At 33.9% G+C, this 11,843-nt stretch overlaps 1 long non-coding RNA gene across 1 annotated transcript; it reads right to left on the bottom strand.

The window, feature by feature from the left end:
• Nucleotides 1–4,957: 4,957 nt before the first annotated feature.
• Nucleotides 4,958–8,244, bottom strand: LOC112754716 (uncharacterized). The gene is made up of 3 exons (XR_003178677.3): nucleotides 7,527–8,244; nucleotides 7,274–7,440; nucleotides 4,958–5,154 (listed from the first exon to the last, which is right to left on the bottom strand). It is a non-coding gene; the product is annotated as an uncharacterized lncRNA (long non-coding RNA).
• Nucleotides 8,245–11,843: the final 3,599 nt, after the last annotated feature.

Below are 11,843 nucleotides of genomic sequence, written 5' to 3'. Positions count from 1 at the left end.
GCCTATGATGAAGAGGTTGCAAATTCAAGAGTTGAAGCCTACAAAAATAGCACTACAACTTGCAGACAAATCAATGAAGATTTTACATAGAGTGGTTGAAAATATCCTGATCAAAGTGAAAAAATTCTTTTTCTTAGTAGATTTTGTCATTTTTTACATGGAGAAAGATGAACATGCTTCTATCATTCTAGAAAGACCTTTCCTAGCCACTGGAAGAGCCTTTATTGATGTTGAAAAGGGTGAGTTAATGTTGAGGGTACATGATGAGCATCAAGTCTTTCATTTTTTCAAGACCATGCATCATTCAAGCGATCAAGAGAATCGCAAGAAGGTTGAAGCCAAAGACCCGAATCTGAAGGAAGAACCTAATGAATCAATCCCAGAGGTCTCTTTTTCATGCTTGAGTAGAAAGGAAAAGACAAAGAAGGTGCAACAAGCTGAGCACTCAATTGAAGCCTCAAAGATTTTGCAACTAAAGCCTCCCTTTGTAACAAAAAAAATCTCCTGACATCAACCCTAAGTTTAGTATTGGGTGTGCATTAAATAAGGAGGAGACTCCAAAGAAGAAATTGCCTAGAGGTTAGAGGAATAAGAAAATTTCTACTGAAGATTTTTCACCAGGGGGACAAAGTAGTGTTATCTCACCATCTACTGTTACCATACACAATGAGTAGAGTTCTTTCTTTTGAGCAACTTGAGCTAACATATGAAGACACGGGGAGGAAATTCAAGGTGAAAGGGGAAGAGTTGAAGTATTATCAACCTTAACCTTAGCAGGGAACAACCGTCAAACTAGTGACATTAAAGAAGCGCTTGTTGGGAGGCAACCCAACGTTTGGTATCTTCTTTTCGTTCGTATTTTTGTTTTTCTTTTACTTAATTCTTAGTTATTATCTTATTTTCTACTATGCATGAACAATCACAAGAGTTTGATGAAAAAGATTTGAATGAGGACACATGATTCAATTTAAAGTTTGGTGTGGTTAAAGCCCTCACGTTGTACGTGACATCACTACGTACAACGTAGTTGAATTATTCACTCCTAGGAAGGATTTCTAGTCCAGCGTACAACGTCAAAGTTTTCACGTACTACACCAAGTAAGGGTCATGTGTACGCATCCTGTATGCATACACATGTTGGTGAAAATTTTGGCGTTGTGCGTATGCATAACGTACACGTACGCGCGAGTAGCAGTTCGCGTACTACGTGAGATTTCTCATGTATAACGCAGGGAGCAAAAGCTACGCCCAGGGAACTTTTATGCTTTCACGTACTATGCCACACACCCCAAGTACTACGTGACGTTCATCTTAACTCCCAGGGGTCAATTTTACACGCACATAACGTGAATTATATCACGTTATGCGCCAGAACTTCATGTAATTCTGGATACAGTTTCAGGGAGCAATTTTTCTTTCACGTACAACGTGACATTGAACATGTTGTATGCTAAGGCATTCTCCTTCAACTTCACGCTCTACGTGAAGTGTCCTAACGTACTAAGCTAGCTCCATTTGGCTTCATTGCATGCTGGCTTCCTTGCTTCATTATATGCATCATTAATGGGAGTCACTCAGATAAAGACGTTTAAAACGTCTTTTTTTAAAGATGTTTTTTAATAATTAAAATTTAACATATATAATCGATTAAACCGTGTTATTTTAATCAAAATTAGACCAGACAAATTAATTTGACTGAAAAAATAGTGAATTAAATCTTGAACTGGTCTAAATGAATATTATTTTTTTTATAAAAAATAACTAGAATATCTTTATTATAAAAATAACTAAAATATTCCTACTATATATATATTAATTTTAAAAATTTTAAATTCTAGTCCTTTACTTTTCTATCGTCGTAATTTAAAATTTTCAAAATATATATATATATATATATATATATATATATATATATATATATATATATAATAAGAGTATTTTCGTTATTTTTTATAATAAGGATATTGTAATTATTTTTTATAAAAAAATATTAATTTAGACTGATTTAAAATTTAATTTATTAATTTTTTTGTTAAATTAATTTAATCGATCTAATTTTAATAAAAATAGTATAATTTAATTAATTATATATATTAAATTTTAATTATTAAAAAACGTTAAAAAAAGGATCTTTTTTACATCTTGATGTCAGTGGCTCCTTTAATGTAATTCACGCCATGCATGTTTCTTTTATAAAATTCATTGATTGGTTTCATTACATTCTTAATTAAGAGTAAATAGCCATTTCTAACCATGAAAGATTCGAACGCTGACAAAACTGACCATACAAAATTAAAACTAAAATTATACCCATGTAAGATATATTTTGTTCGACAAAAATGACCAATCTTTAAATTTTTGTTTATAATTCCGTAAATACCCCTCACCTTATCTTCTTTCATCTTCCTACCCAATTCCTAACCCTAACAAAAAAATCTCCGCTCCCTCCTTTTCCTTTAACCTCTACCCTCCACCCTCCACCCTTCTCCGCCACCACAACCCCCTTCCACCACCACCATCCCCTTCATTCCCCCTCACCCTCCCTATTTCTTCATCCCCTATCACCAACTCCTCGTTCATTTGAGCTTGAGCCTCTTTGTCCAGTTCTTTATACCTAGTTAAGTCCCTCCTCATAATTCTCAAGAAGATCACGAAGACAATATCGGGAAAAAAAAAGATGACCATGAATGAGTTAAAGATGGAGAATCAGTGACGGTGTTCCTCCATGAAAGAGTTGCACCGTTCCCTCTAAGCAACTTCCCGCACCAGCTCCGGAGCCTGACCTGAAAACTGTCTCGAACCGGTTTCCACTCGAACTTCCAACTAAGGTTGTTGTCAAACTTTACTAGACCACCTTGTTTTTGGTCATCCCAAGGAGAAAAAGAAATTTTTGTAGCAGCAAGATACCTCCCATGGCAGCTCCTTAGCCTCATGCGGTGGCTGCCGCCACTGCCATTGATGTCGTCATCGTTCACGACTTCAACGATCCATTTGGCTTTGTGTCTCCTTTTCGGCTCTGGTGGACTTTCTCGAGGTCCCGGTCCGCCACCAGGTACTTTTCGTGGTGGCTGCGGAGCTTAACGGCTTTTGCCTTGGTGAAGAACTCCATTAATAGAAAAATGGTTAGGTGAAGCTGGAAACTGAGCTATATGGCTATACAGGAAGTGCGTGACTTTCAATTATTTGTGTACTTGTATAACTCTTTATATATTATACTCTTTGTGCCATTATTGTTTGATGATGATGCGTTCAAATAAATGAGGAGCTGGTGATGAGGGATGGAGGGGAAGGGAGGGAATGGTAGTAGTGGAAGGGGGTTGTGACGGCAGAGAAGGGGGGCAGGTGGAGGGTAGAGATAGAGGCAGAGGAGAAGAAGGGAGCGGCGCTTGTATTGTTAGGGTTAGGAATTGGGTAGGAAGATGAAAGAAGATGAAAGGTGAGGGGCATTTACGAAATTATAAACCAAAATTTAAAGATTGGTAATTTTTGTCGAACAAAATATATCTTAGATGGGTATAATTTTAGTTTTAATTTTTTGTGGTCGGTTTTGTCAGCGACCGAATCTTTCATGGTCAGAAATGGCTATTTACTCCTTAATTAATTAATTTATGCATCCTTGCTCTATTATTGTGTGGTACCCCCATAGTATTGGCGTAGTACGCCAATATCATTCACGCAAGTGATTATATTAACATACAAATTTAAAATATTATAAGCAACTATTCAACAATGAAAAAGTTGGATGTGCCGTTTTCTTTGCGGATAAAGTATTGGAAGGGTTTTAAGTGTATTTCAATTATTTATTTTAACTGTTAATTTAAATTATAAAAAATATATATAATATATACTAATTGAAATTAACGATAATTAGAAAATTGGTCTTTTTGGTATATTTAAAATTTTTTAAAATATAAATTTTTATAAACTATAGAATTAATAGTCAAATTAGTCCTTAAAAAATAAATTATTTTTTAAATTCGTTTTTAAAATATTTTATCAATCAAATTAATCTTTTAAAAATTATTAAATTTATTGCTTTTGTCTTTATATTACTTCTTTAACCGTTTTTCTCAACAATCAATGATATATATTAATTTTTTATAAATAAATTATATAATATAATAAAATAAATTATATAATCACTTATGAAGTAGTTCCACTTTAGTGGTAGGTAGTTACTTCTTTTTGTTGGAGAGTTTGTTGAGATTCACTACAAAAAAAAAGGTCTATGGTCACGGTAAAAAACCGTGACCATAGCTAGTAAAAAGGATGACCATAGATCTATGGTCATCCTTTTTACTAGCTATGGTCACGGTTTTTTACCGTGGCCTATTCTCTCGTGGCCATAGGTCTATGGTCACAGTCTTTTTATCTATAGTCACGGTTTCTATGGTTACGGTTTCAATTTTCAAAATCTGATACTTTAGGCCACGTTTTTTCACCGTGACCATAGGTTAATATATGGTCACCCGTAAAAACCGTGACCATAGCCTTATCTATGGTCACAGTTTTGACCGTGACCATAGCCTCTATAGTCACCCCTCCTTAAAACCGTGACCATAGCCTTATCTATGGTCACCCCTCTCTAAAACCGTGACCATAGCCTTATCTATGGTCACGGTTTTGGCCGTGACCATAGCCTCTATGGTCACCCCATCTAAAACCGTGACCATAGCCTTAGCTATGGTCACGGTTTTCACCGTGACCATTGCCCCTATGGTCACCCCTCCTTAAACCGTGACCATAGCCTTATCTATGGTCACGGTTTTTCGCCATGACCATAGCTTCTATGGTCACCCCACTCACGGTTTTTCGCCGTGACCATAGCTTATCTATGGTCACCCTATTTTTAAATGGTGACCATAGCCTGTTTTATGAAATCTAATTTTTTTTTAAAACATAATCACATTCCAAAATGATGATAATCACAAAATAAATCTAAGAATGAGAAATTCAATAAATCTAAATCATAAAAATTTTATTAAAAAATAAATAGCCATTACAACACTAATCAAAATAAGGTGCAATTTATCCATTACATGTAATATCGGATAAAGTCTCTTATTAAAAAGTAAAGAATATTCGAAGTTGTTATAAACGGTGCCGCAGAAACTAGTCAACTCCTGTTGTCTTTACCAGTATGAAAAAATTATCCTGTACACAAAACAAAGCCAAAACAAATTTCAAGAGAAGGTAAAGAACATTCGAGAGTAGGAAAACAAAATAATCAATTAACAAATACTAATCCTAAAAGAAACGAAAAGAAAAAGATAAAAGAAAAAAGCATTCCCTACATAGTTTATCTCCATCAAGATACAAGAACTTAGAACCCAATTGTATGAAAGTAATTAAATTATCCCAACAGAAAAATGAAAAAGAAAGTCTGCATGAAGACTTTAATTTTTCTTCTCTTAGTTGTACTTTAAATAATTAACACTAACACAACCAAATTCTATATAGCAGTCCTTGTTGTTTAATATGATTTCAATAAAATATAATAATTCGATGATGATAACTTTGTGTTGAACTATATATTAATTATTCAATTTAATTCTAAAAGAATGCAACATTAACTTTTACCTATTTTGACACACATAAATTACTAAGAATAACTTAGAGCAATTTCAGTTATACATAAAAACTGATTAGAAGAAAGGAACGGACAGCATTAGTGCTATACTGCTACAATTTCACAAAAGACCTAAATTAAAACTAATTAAACCAATAACAACAAAAATAGGAGTTTCCTTGGACATTTCAACTTTCAGATCAGAACCCATTTCTTAGAAAAAGCCTTGATGCCTACAATATATGTAACAAAACAAACAAACAAAATTTGGATAAGAAAGAAACATTAAACAAATCGCATCAACATTCAATTTTTTCGTTAATTAATAGGTAACATCATGCATAATATCAGACCCTAGAAGCTTAATTGAAGGATACCATTTAACTAAAAAGCAATGTGAGCAAGCATCATAATGCCTTACAACAACACAATTAGGTGAAAAAAGGAAACAGAATATTCAGCACTTACATCATAAACCAACTTGTGTTAGTAGATATTATTACATAAGCATAAGCATTCTAAGTAATACAAGCACTCGAACATAGTCTTTCTAACTCTTACCTATTTGTACGGACTCAGATTCACAAGGTCAAAACCACAAATCCCAGATCTCTGAAATCCCTTAACATGAGTCACCCCTTTTACACACAGAGACCAAACCCAAAAAGCTCAGATCTTTGACTATGGTAACACACAAAACAAAGAACCCAAATCTACCCAGTTCTCAAAAAAGTACACTTTTTATATCAAAAACAGAGAATGCTTTCTGGGTATGACAAATGTGAGTGTAAATCTGATAAATCTAAACTTTCAGTGGTGGTGGATGAGAATTGAGAAGAAGATTAACAGTTTTAACAACAAACACACACACATGATAATAGAAACTTGAATAAGCAAAAATATTTTTAACAGTTTCAATTCGATTAAAATAAAATATTGTTTTACCAAATCAACAGAATTCTTAATAATCAACATATGTTATAGCCATATAATTTTAGTAATTTTAAATTATTTATAAACCCTCAAAATTATTGTTTCAGTTAAGAAATCAATTTTAAGAAATCAGTTTAGAAATCCAGACTTAATCTGTTTTTGGTTCATCAACCTTAATCTCCACAATTCACTAAACTTCTTCTCAACAACAATCAGAACAGCAAGGTTCTCAACCCATTCAATTTAGTGACCAAATTTATTGATAATATAACCAAAATTTACAACAAGCACTCATTCTCTATTCAGAAAACAGTCACAATCAAACCATCATTACAATAATTCCAGACCCAGCACAAGCCTAAATCAATTCAACACTCAACACAATATTATCCAGTCAAATTAAATTAACATATCCAGTAACCAATGATTCTCAAACAAGTTTTCAACAATATCCAAATAAATCTCAATTCCACAACTAAATCAAGAAGTCAGCATAACCAAGAATTCGAGTAATTAATCACTTTCAAACAATTAAATCATTATTCACAAATCACAACCTCAAGTCAAAATCAGTCTCAATACCACACCAATCACATTTTTTTACAACCTCAAACAAAGCTTAATTCCGCCAATTAATCACTCATAACAACAAAACCAAGTTAATTTTTATCGATTAATCACACAAAACATTCACAAATTATTTGCAGTTACTCACTAAACTTCATGGGCATTCATGAATTTAAACAGTTAATTTTAAAATAAATCCCCTACCTTAATTAACCGAAACTCGAAGAAATCTATAACTGCGACAAATTCCTTTTTTCCCTATCTCGCAGCAGCAGTAACCTCACACAGAACTATCAACAGCTACAACAGTCCCAAAACAGCATCGACACCAATACTAGTTGTAACAGAAATTTAGAAGCAAAGTGGCGGAACTAAAATAAGAATATATGTGACTATGATTAGAACAAGAACATGGCAGAGGAACAAGTTTGAAGCAGAACAAGGATGAGAGGGTTACAGTTTCAAAAATGGAAGAATCGGAACAAGAACAGCAACTCCGGTGTTCTTCTCCAGCATCAAGGGCAACGTTTGGTTCACCACCATCAGCGGCACACAGCTCGACGGCGGACTCCACCCGCGGTCACGGTGGCAGCGGCGGGGCAACAACGGCAACGACAACGGCTCCTCTAGCTCGCAGTTCCTTCTCTCCCTTCGCGAGCTTCCTCGGCGGCGGCAGAAGCTCCGGCCACGGCGACGCGACGTGGATCTAATGGCGATGATGTGCAGCTCGTGATGATGGCGGCGATGGCTACACGGCGCCGGAACAGCGACGGGAATGGGTGACTCGGCTGCAGTAAGGAGGCAAGGCGGCTGGGTGACAGCGCTGCTTCCTCTTCTCTCTCGAATCACTATCTCTCTTTCGACCTTCCTCTCTCGCGCACGGCTCCACCGAGAAGACGACGACGGCATCAAGACGCGGTGGCGGTGCGGCAGCAGTTCCCCCTCCTCTCTTCTCTCTTCCCCATCGCAGCCTCACTCTAGGATCGATCTCTCCCTTTTCTTTCTTACTTCTAATTTCTGTTGCTGTGTGTTGGTATGTTAGAAGAAAGGGGAAGCGATGTGGCGGTGGTAAGTGGCAGTGGAGATTAGGATTTTATGTGTGTTTTAAAATTAGGGTTAGGATTGACACTATTGAGTATTGAGGTAATTTTAATAAAATTTAGGAGGAGTAGGGTAAATTAAAAATTAATTTTAGTCCAACACTAATATTTATAAAAATATTATATTAATTATTAATTTATAAATTTATTTTTAAATAAATATTTTAATTCAATAATTAAAAATAATTAAATTAATTTTTTTTAAATTATAAAATAAAATTTTAAAATTTAATTATTTAAATTAAAACAGATAAAATATTTATTATTTTTTAATTATTAAAATTTTAAATCACTAATAAAAAGATATTCAATTAATATAAAAATCTCTGAAAATATATTATAAAATAAATAAAATAAATTATAAATAATTTAGTTTTAGGGTTTTTGATGTTTGATTTTTTTTCTTTTTTTTTTTAAAAAGTACAAAACTTAATAATTATTAAGTTTAAATATTTTTTAATTTAAAATTAATAATATTTAACTTAATTTTCTATTTATAAAATTAGATTTAAAATTTTAATATTTTAAGGTAAATCACATAAAATTTTTATTAAATTTTAATTATTAAAATTTTTAAATTTCAAATATATAAAATATTTAAAATTATAAAAATATATAAAAAATCGTACCATAGACCCCTTTAGGTCACCTCCTAAAACCGTGACTATAGACTTTTTTAGGTCACCCCCCAAAACTGTGACCATAGACCCCTTTAGGTCACCCCCCAAAACCATGACCATAGACCCTTTTAGGTCACCCTTCCGAAAAACCGTGATCATAGATCCTTTTAGGTCACTGTAAAAAACCGTGACCATAGACACCTTTAGGTCACCCCCAAAACCGTGACCATAGACCCTTTTAGGCCACCCTCAAAACCGTGACCATAGACCCCTTTAGGTCACCCCCAAAACCATGACCATAGACCCTTTTAGGTCACTCTTTTTTTAAAAACCGTGACCATAGACCTTTTTTGGTCACTGTAAAAAATCGTGACCATAGACCCTTTTAGGTCACCCCCAAAACCGTGACCATAGACCCTTTTAGGCCACCCCCAAAACCGTGACCATAGACCCCTTTAGGTCACACTCCAAAACCGTGACCATAGACCCTTTTAGGTTACCCTTTTTTAAAAAATCGTGACCATAGACCCCTTTAGGTCACCCCTCAAAACCGTGACCATAGACCCTTTTAGGCCACCCTTTTTTAAAAAACCGTGACCATAGATACTCTATGGTCACCCTTTCCAAAAAAACCGTGACCATAGCTTTTTTTTTTTGTCACGCTGAAAAACCGTGACCATAGACCCAAAATGTTGTAGTGATTTTTTTTTTAGATTACTACAAGAGATTGTAGGAATTAGTTATTTATTAAGATAAGTCGGACTAAACCCATGTCACTATGGCCGACCTTTGTGAGGTTAGGTAGGTCGCAGTGAGGATCTGGATTCCTTCCCTGTGGATCGTTGATTGGACTTTTAATCATTTTAGACTTGATTCTTCTAGTGAGCCAGAGTATAAATAGGACTAATGTGACCAACTTAAAATTTTTAAAAGACGAATTTAATTAAAAAAAATCTTTCGATGAGCAATTTAAAAGACGAGTGATCTTTCAACGATGAATTCAATCGTTTACTCTTACTTTTATCCATAAAATGAAAATGGACTTTAGCAATCTGAACCGGTAGAAATAGAAAGACAGAGTATCGATTTTCACAAGTGGCTCAACCAATGTAAAGTCCGAAACCTGAATCAAACAAAAAAAAACTGTAGAGTAAGCAAAAGAGTAAATGGATAAGATGATCTTAAAAGAAACTAAGGAAAAATAACCATTTGTACCCATGAACTTTACGAACGCTGACAAAAGTACCCATTAAAGAAGGAAACTAACGTTGTATCCATCAAAGATGGATTCCGTACGACAAAAGTAGCCAAATCCTAAATTTATGTTGACTTTTTAATAAAATTCCAGAATTACCCCCACCATTATCTTCAACCCTTCCTTTCTTCTTTCCCAAATCTCAAATACCTCCATTGCCTGAAAACCCTAATCTCAATACCTAAAAACCCCAAATTATCATTTTTCTAACCCTAATCTCAATACCCCTTTTAATAAATTTCAACCCTCTCTTTATTTTTTTCAACCCTAAGAACCAACTAGGATTAACAAATTCTTTTTTGTTAGAAATCTCGTTGTCTTTTAATGATAATTGTCAAGACAGTTTAGTTTTTATTTTTATTTTTTATTATTTTTTAAATACATTAATTAAATTTATTGTATAAAACTAAAAAATATTAATAATTTTTAAATTATTTTTACTTATAAAAATTAAATGAAAGATATATTAATAATTAACATATCGTATAAAGTCCAGTTTGGAATTGGATAAACAGTTTAATTAAGTTTTTTTTTTTGAAAAAATAGTTTAAATAATAAATAATTATATTAAAAATAATTTATAAATAACTTATTTTGTATTTGAATTTTTAGTTTTAAAAGTGCTTATTTTAAAAGAAATGTGATAAAAAGTAATAGTATTATGAGAGAAGTTATTTTTTTAATTTCTCTATAAGCTCCTAAATAATTTCTTAAAAAATTATAATTTAATTACAAAAATTGCACCAAACATTAATACTATTATTTTTCATAAATCAAAAACTCAAAAAAACTACTTTCAAAGCTTTTCAAACAGCAAAATATTGACAAAAAAAAAACTAATAAATTTCATAAAATTAAATATCGAAAGACCAAAAACTTTTTTTTTTTTTATTCCGAGCTTTGAAGTAACTGGACCGGGTTGAGTATTCAGTATTCACTTAAAAAGACAAAACACAGGTGGAGGAGTTTGGTTGAGTTGAGTTGAAGTTTCAGCATCGGTTTCCATGGAATCTTTGTCATCTTCGCCATCGCTGTCTGTCTGGGACTCGATCATCGTCCTCCTTGTTCGACCCGTGCTAGCCATAGCCTTCGTTGTCTCCATAATCGCACTCGGTAAGTCTTTAAAACACTCGCACCCTTTCCATTGAAAACGAAAAAGGATTCTGATTTGCGTATTATAATCAATAACAGGGTGGTTTGTGGCATGGAAACTAGTGCTGGTTCATGTGCCACTGGTGCAAGAAATCTTCGGCCTTAAGAAGAAAACTGTTAGATCCAAGCCTCCAACTGGTCGCCTCTCCAAAATTTACAGCTCCCTTAATAATCCCCAAAATTCAACTTCTACTTCCACATAGGTAATTTATCTTCTCTTTTATATTACAAGTTTAGGGTTTCGGGTTTAGCTTTAGAATTCATGATTTTGGGTTAACCCTCGAGTTTGCAAGTGATCAAAGAGCTTGGAAGCATGCCCCTCTATGATAGTGTTGTGTTGGTGATATATAGATATCCAAATTTGTTGGGTTTCTAGAACATGGGATTAATATATATTCACTGTTTTCTGTAAGCTGTGTTATTCGCAAAGGGTGTGAATCCGAGGTGAGATTTTAGAAGGGAAAGGAAGGGATGAGAAGGGTTTGAAGAGTAATTGAGAGTCTATTTGATCGTCAAACCTTTCCATTCACTTCCTTTTGCTGCAAAAACTCAACTCACAAACACCCCCGTCAAAAGAGATATTACTCGACAGCGAGGCAAACCGGTTGAAGAAATTTATCTCCCTGTCTCAACAACACTCGGGCAGT

This window comes from Arachis hypogaea, chromosome 16 (genome assembly GCF_003086295.3).
Source record: "Arachis hypogaea cultivar Tifrunner chromosome 16, arahy.Tifrunner.gnm2.J5K5, whole genome shotgun sequence".
NCBI lineage: Eukaryota > Viridiplantae > Streptophyta > Magnoliopsida > Fabales > Fabaceae > Arachis > Arachis hypogaea.
This window is presented reverse-complemented; position numbering and strand designations above follow the sequence as displayed.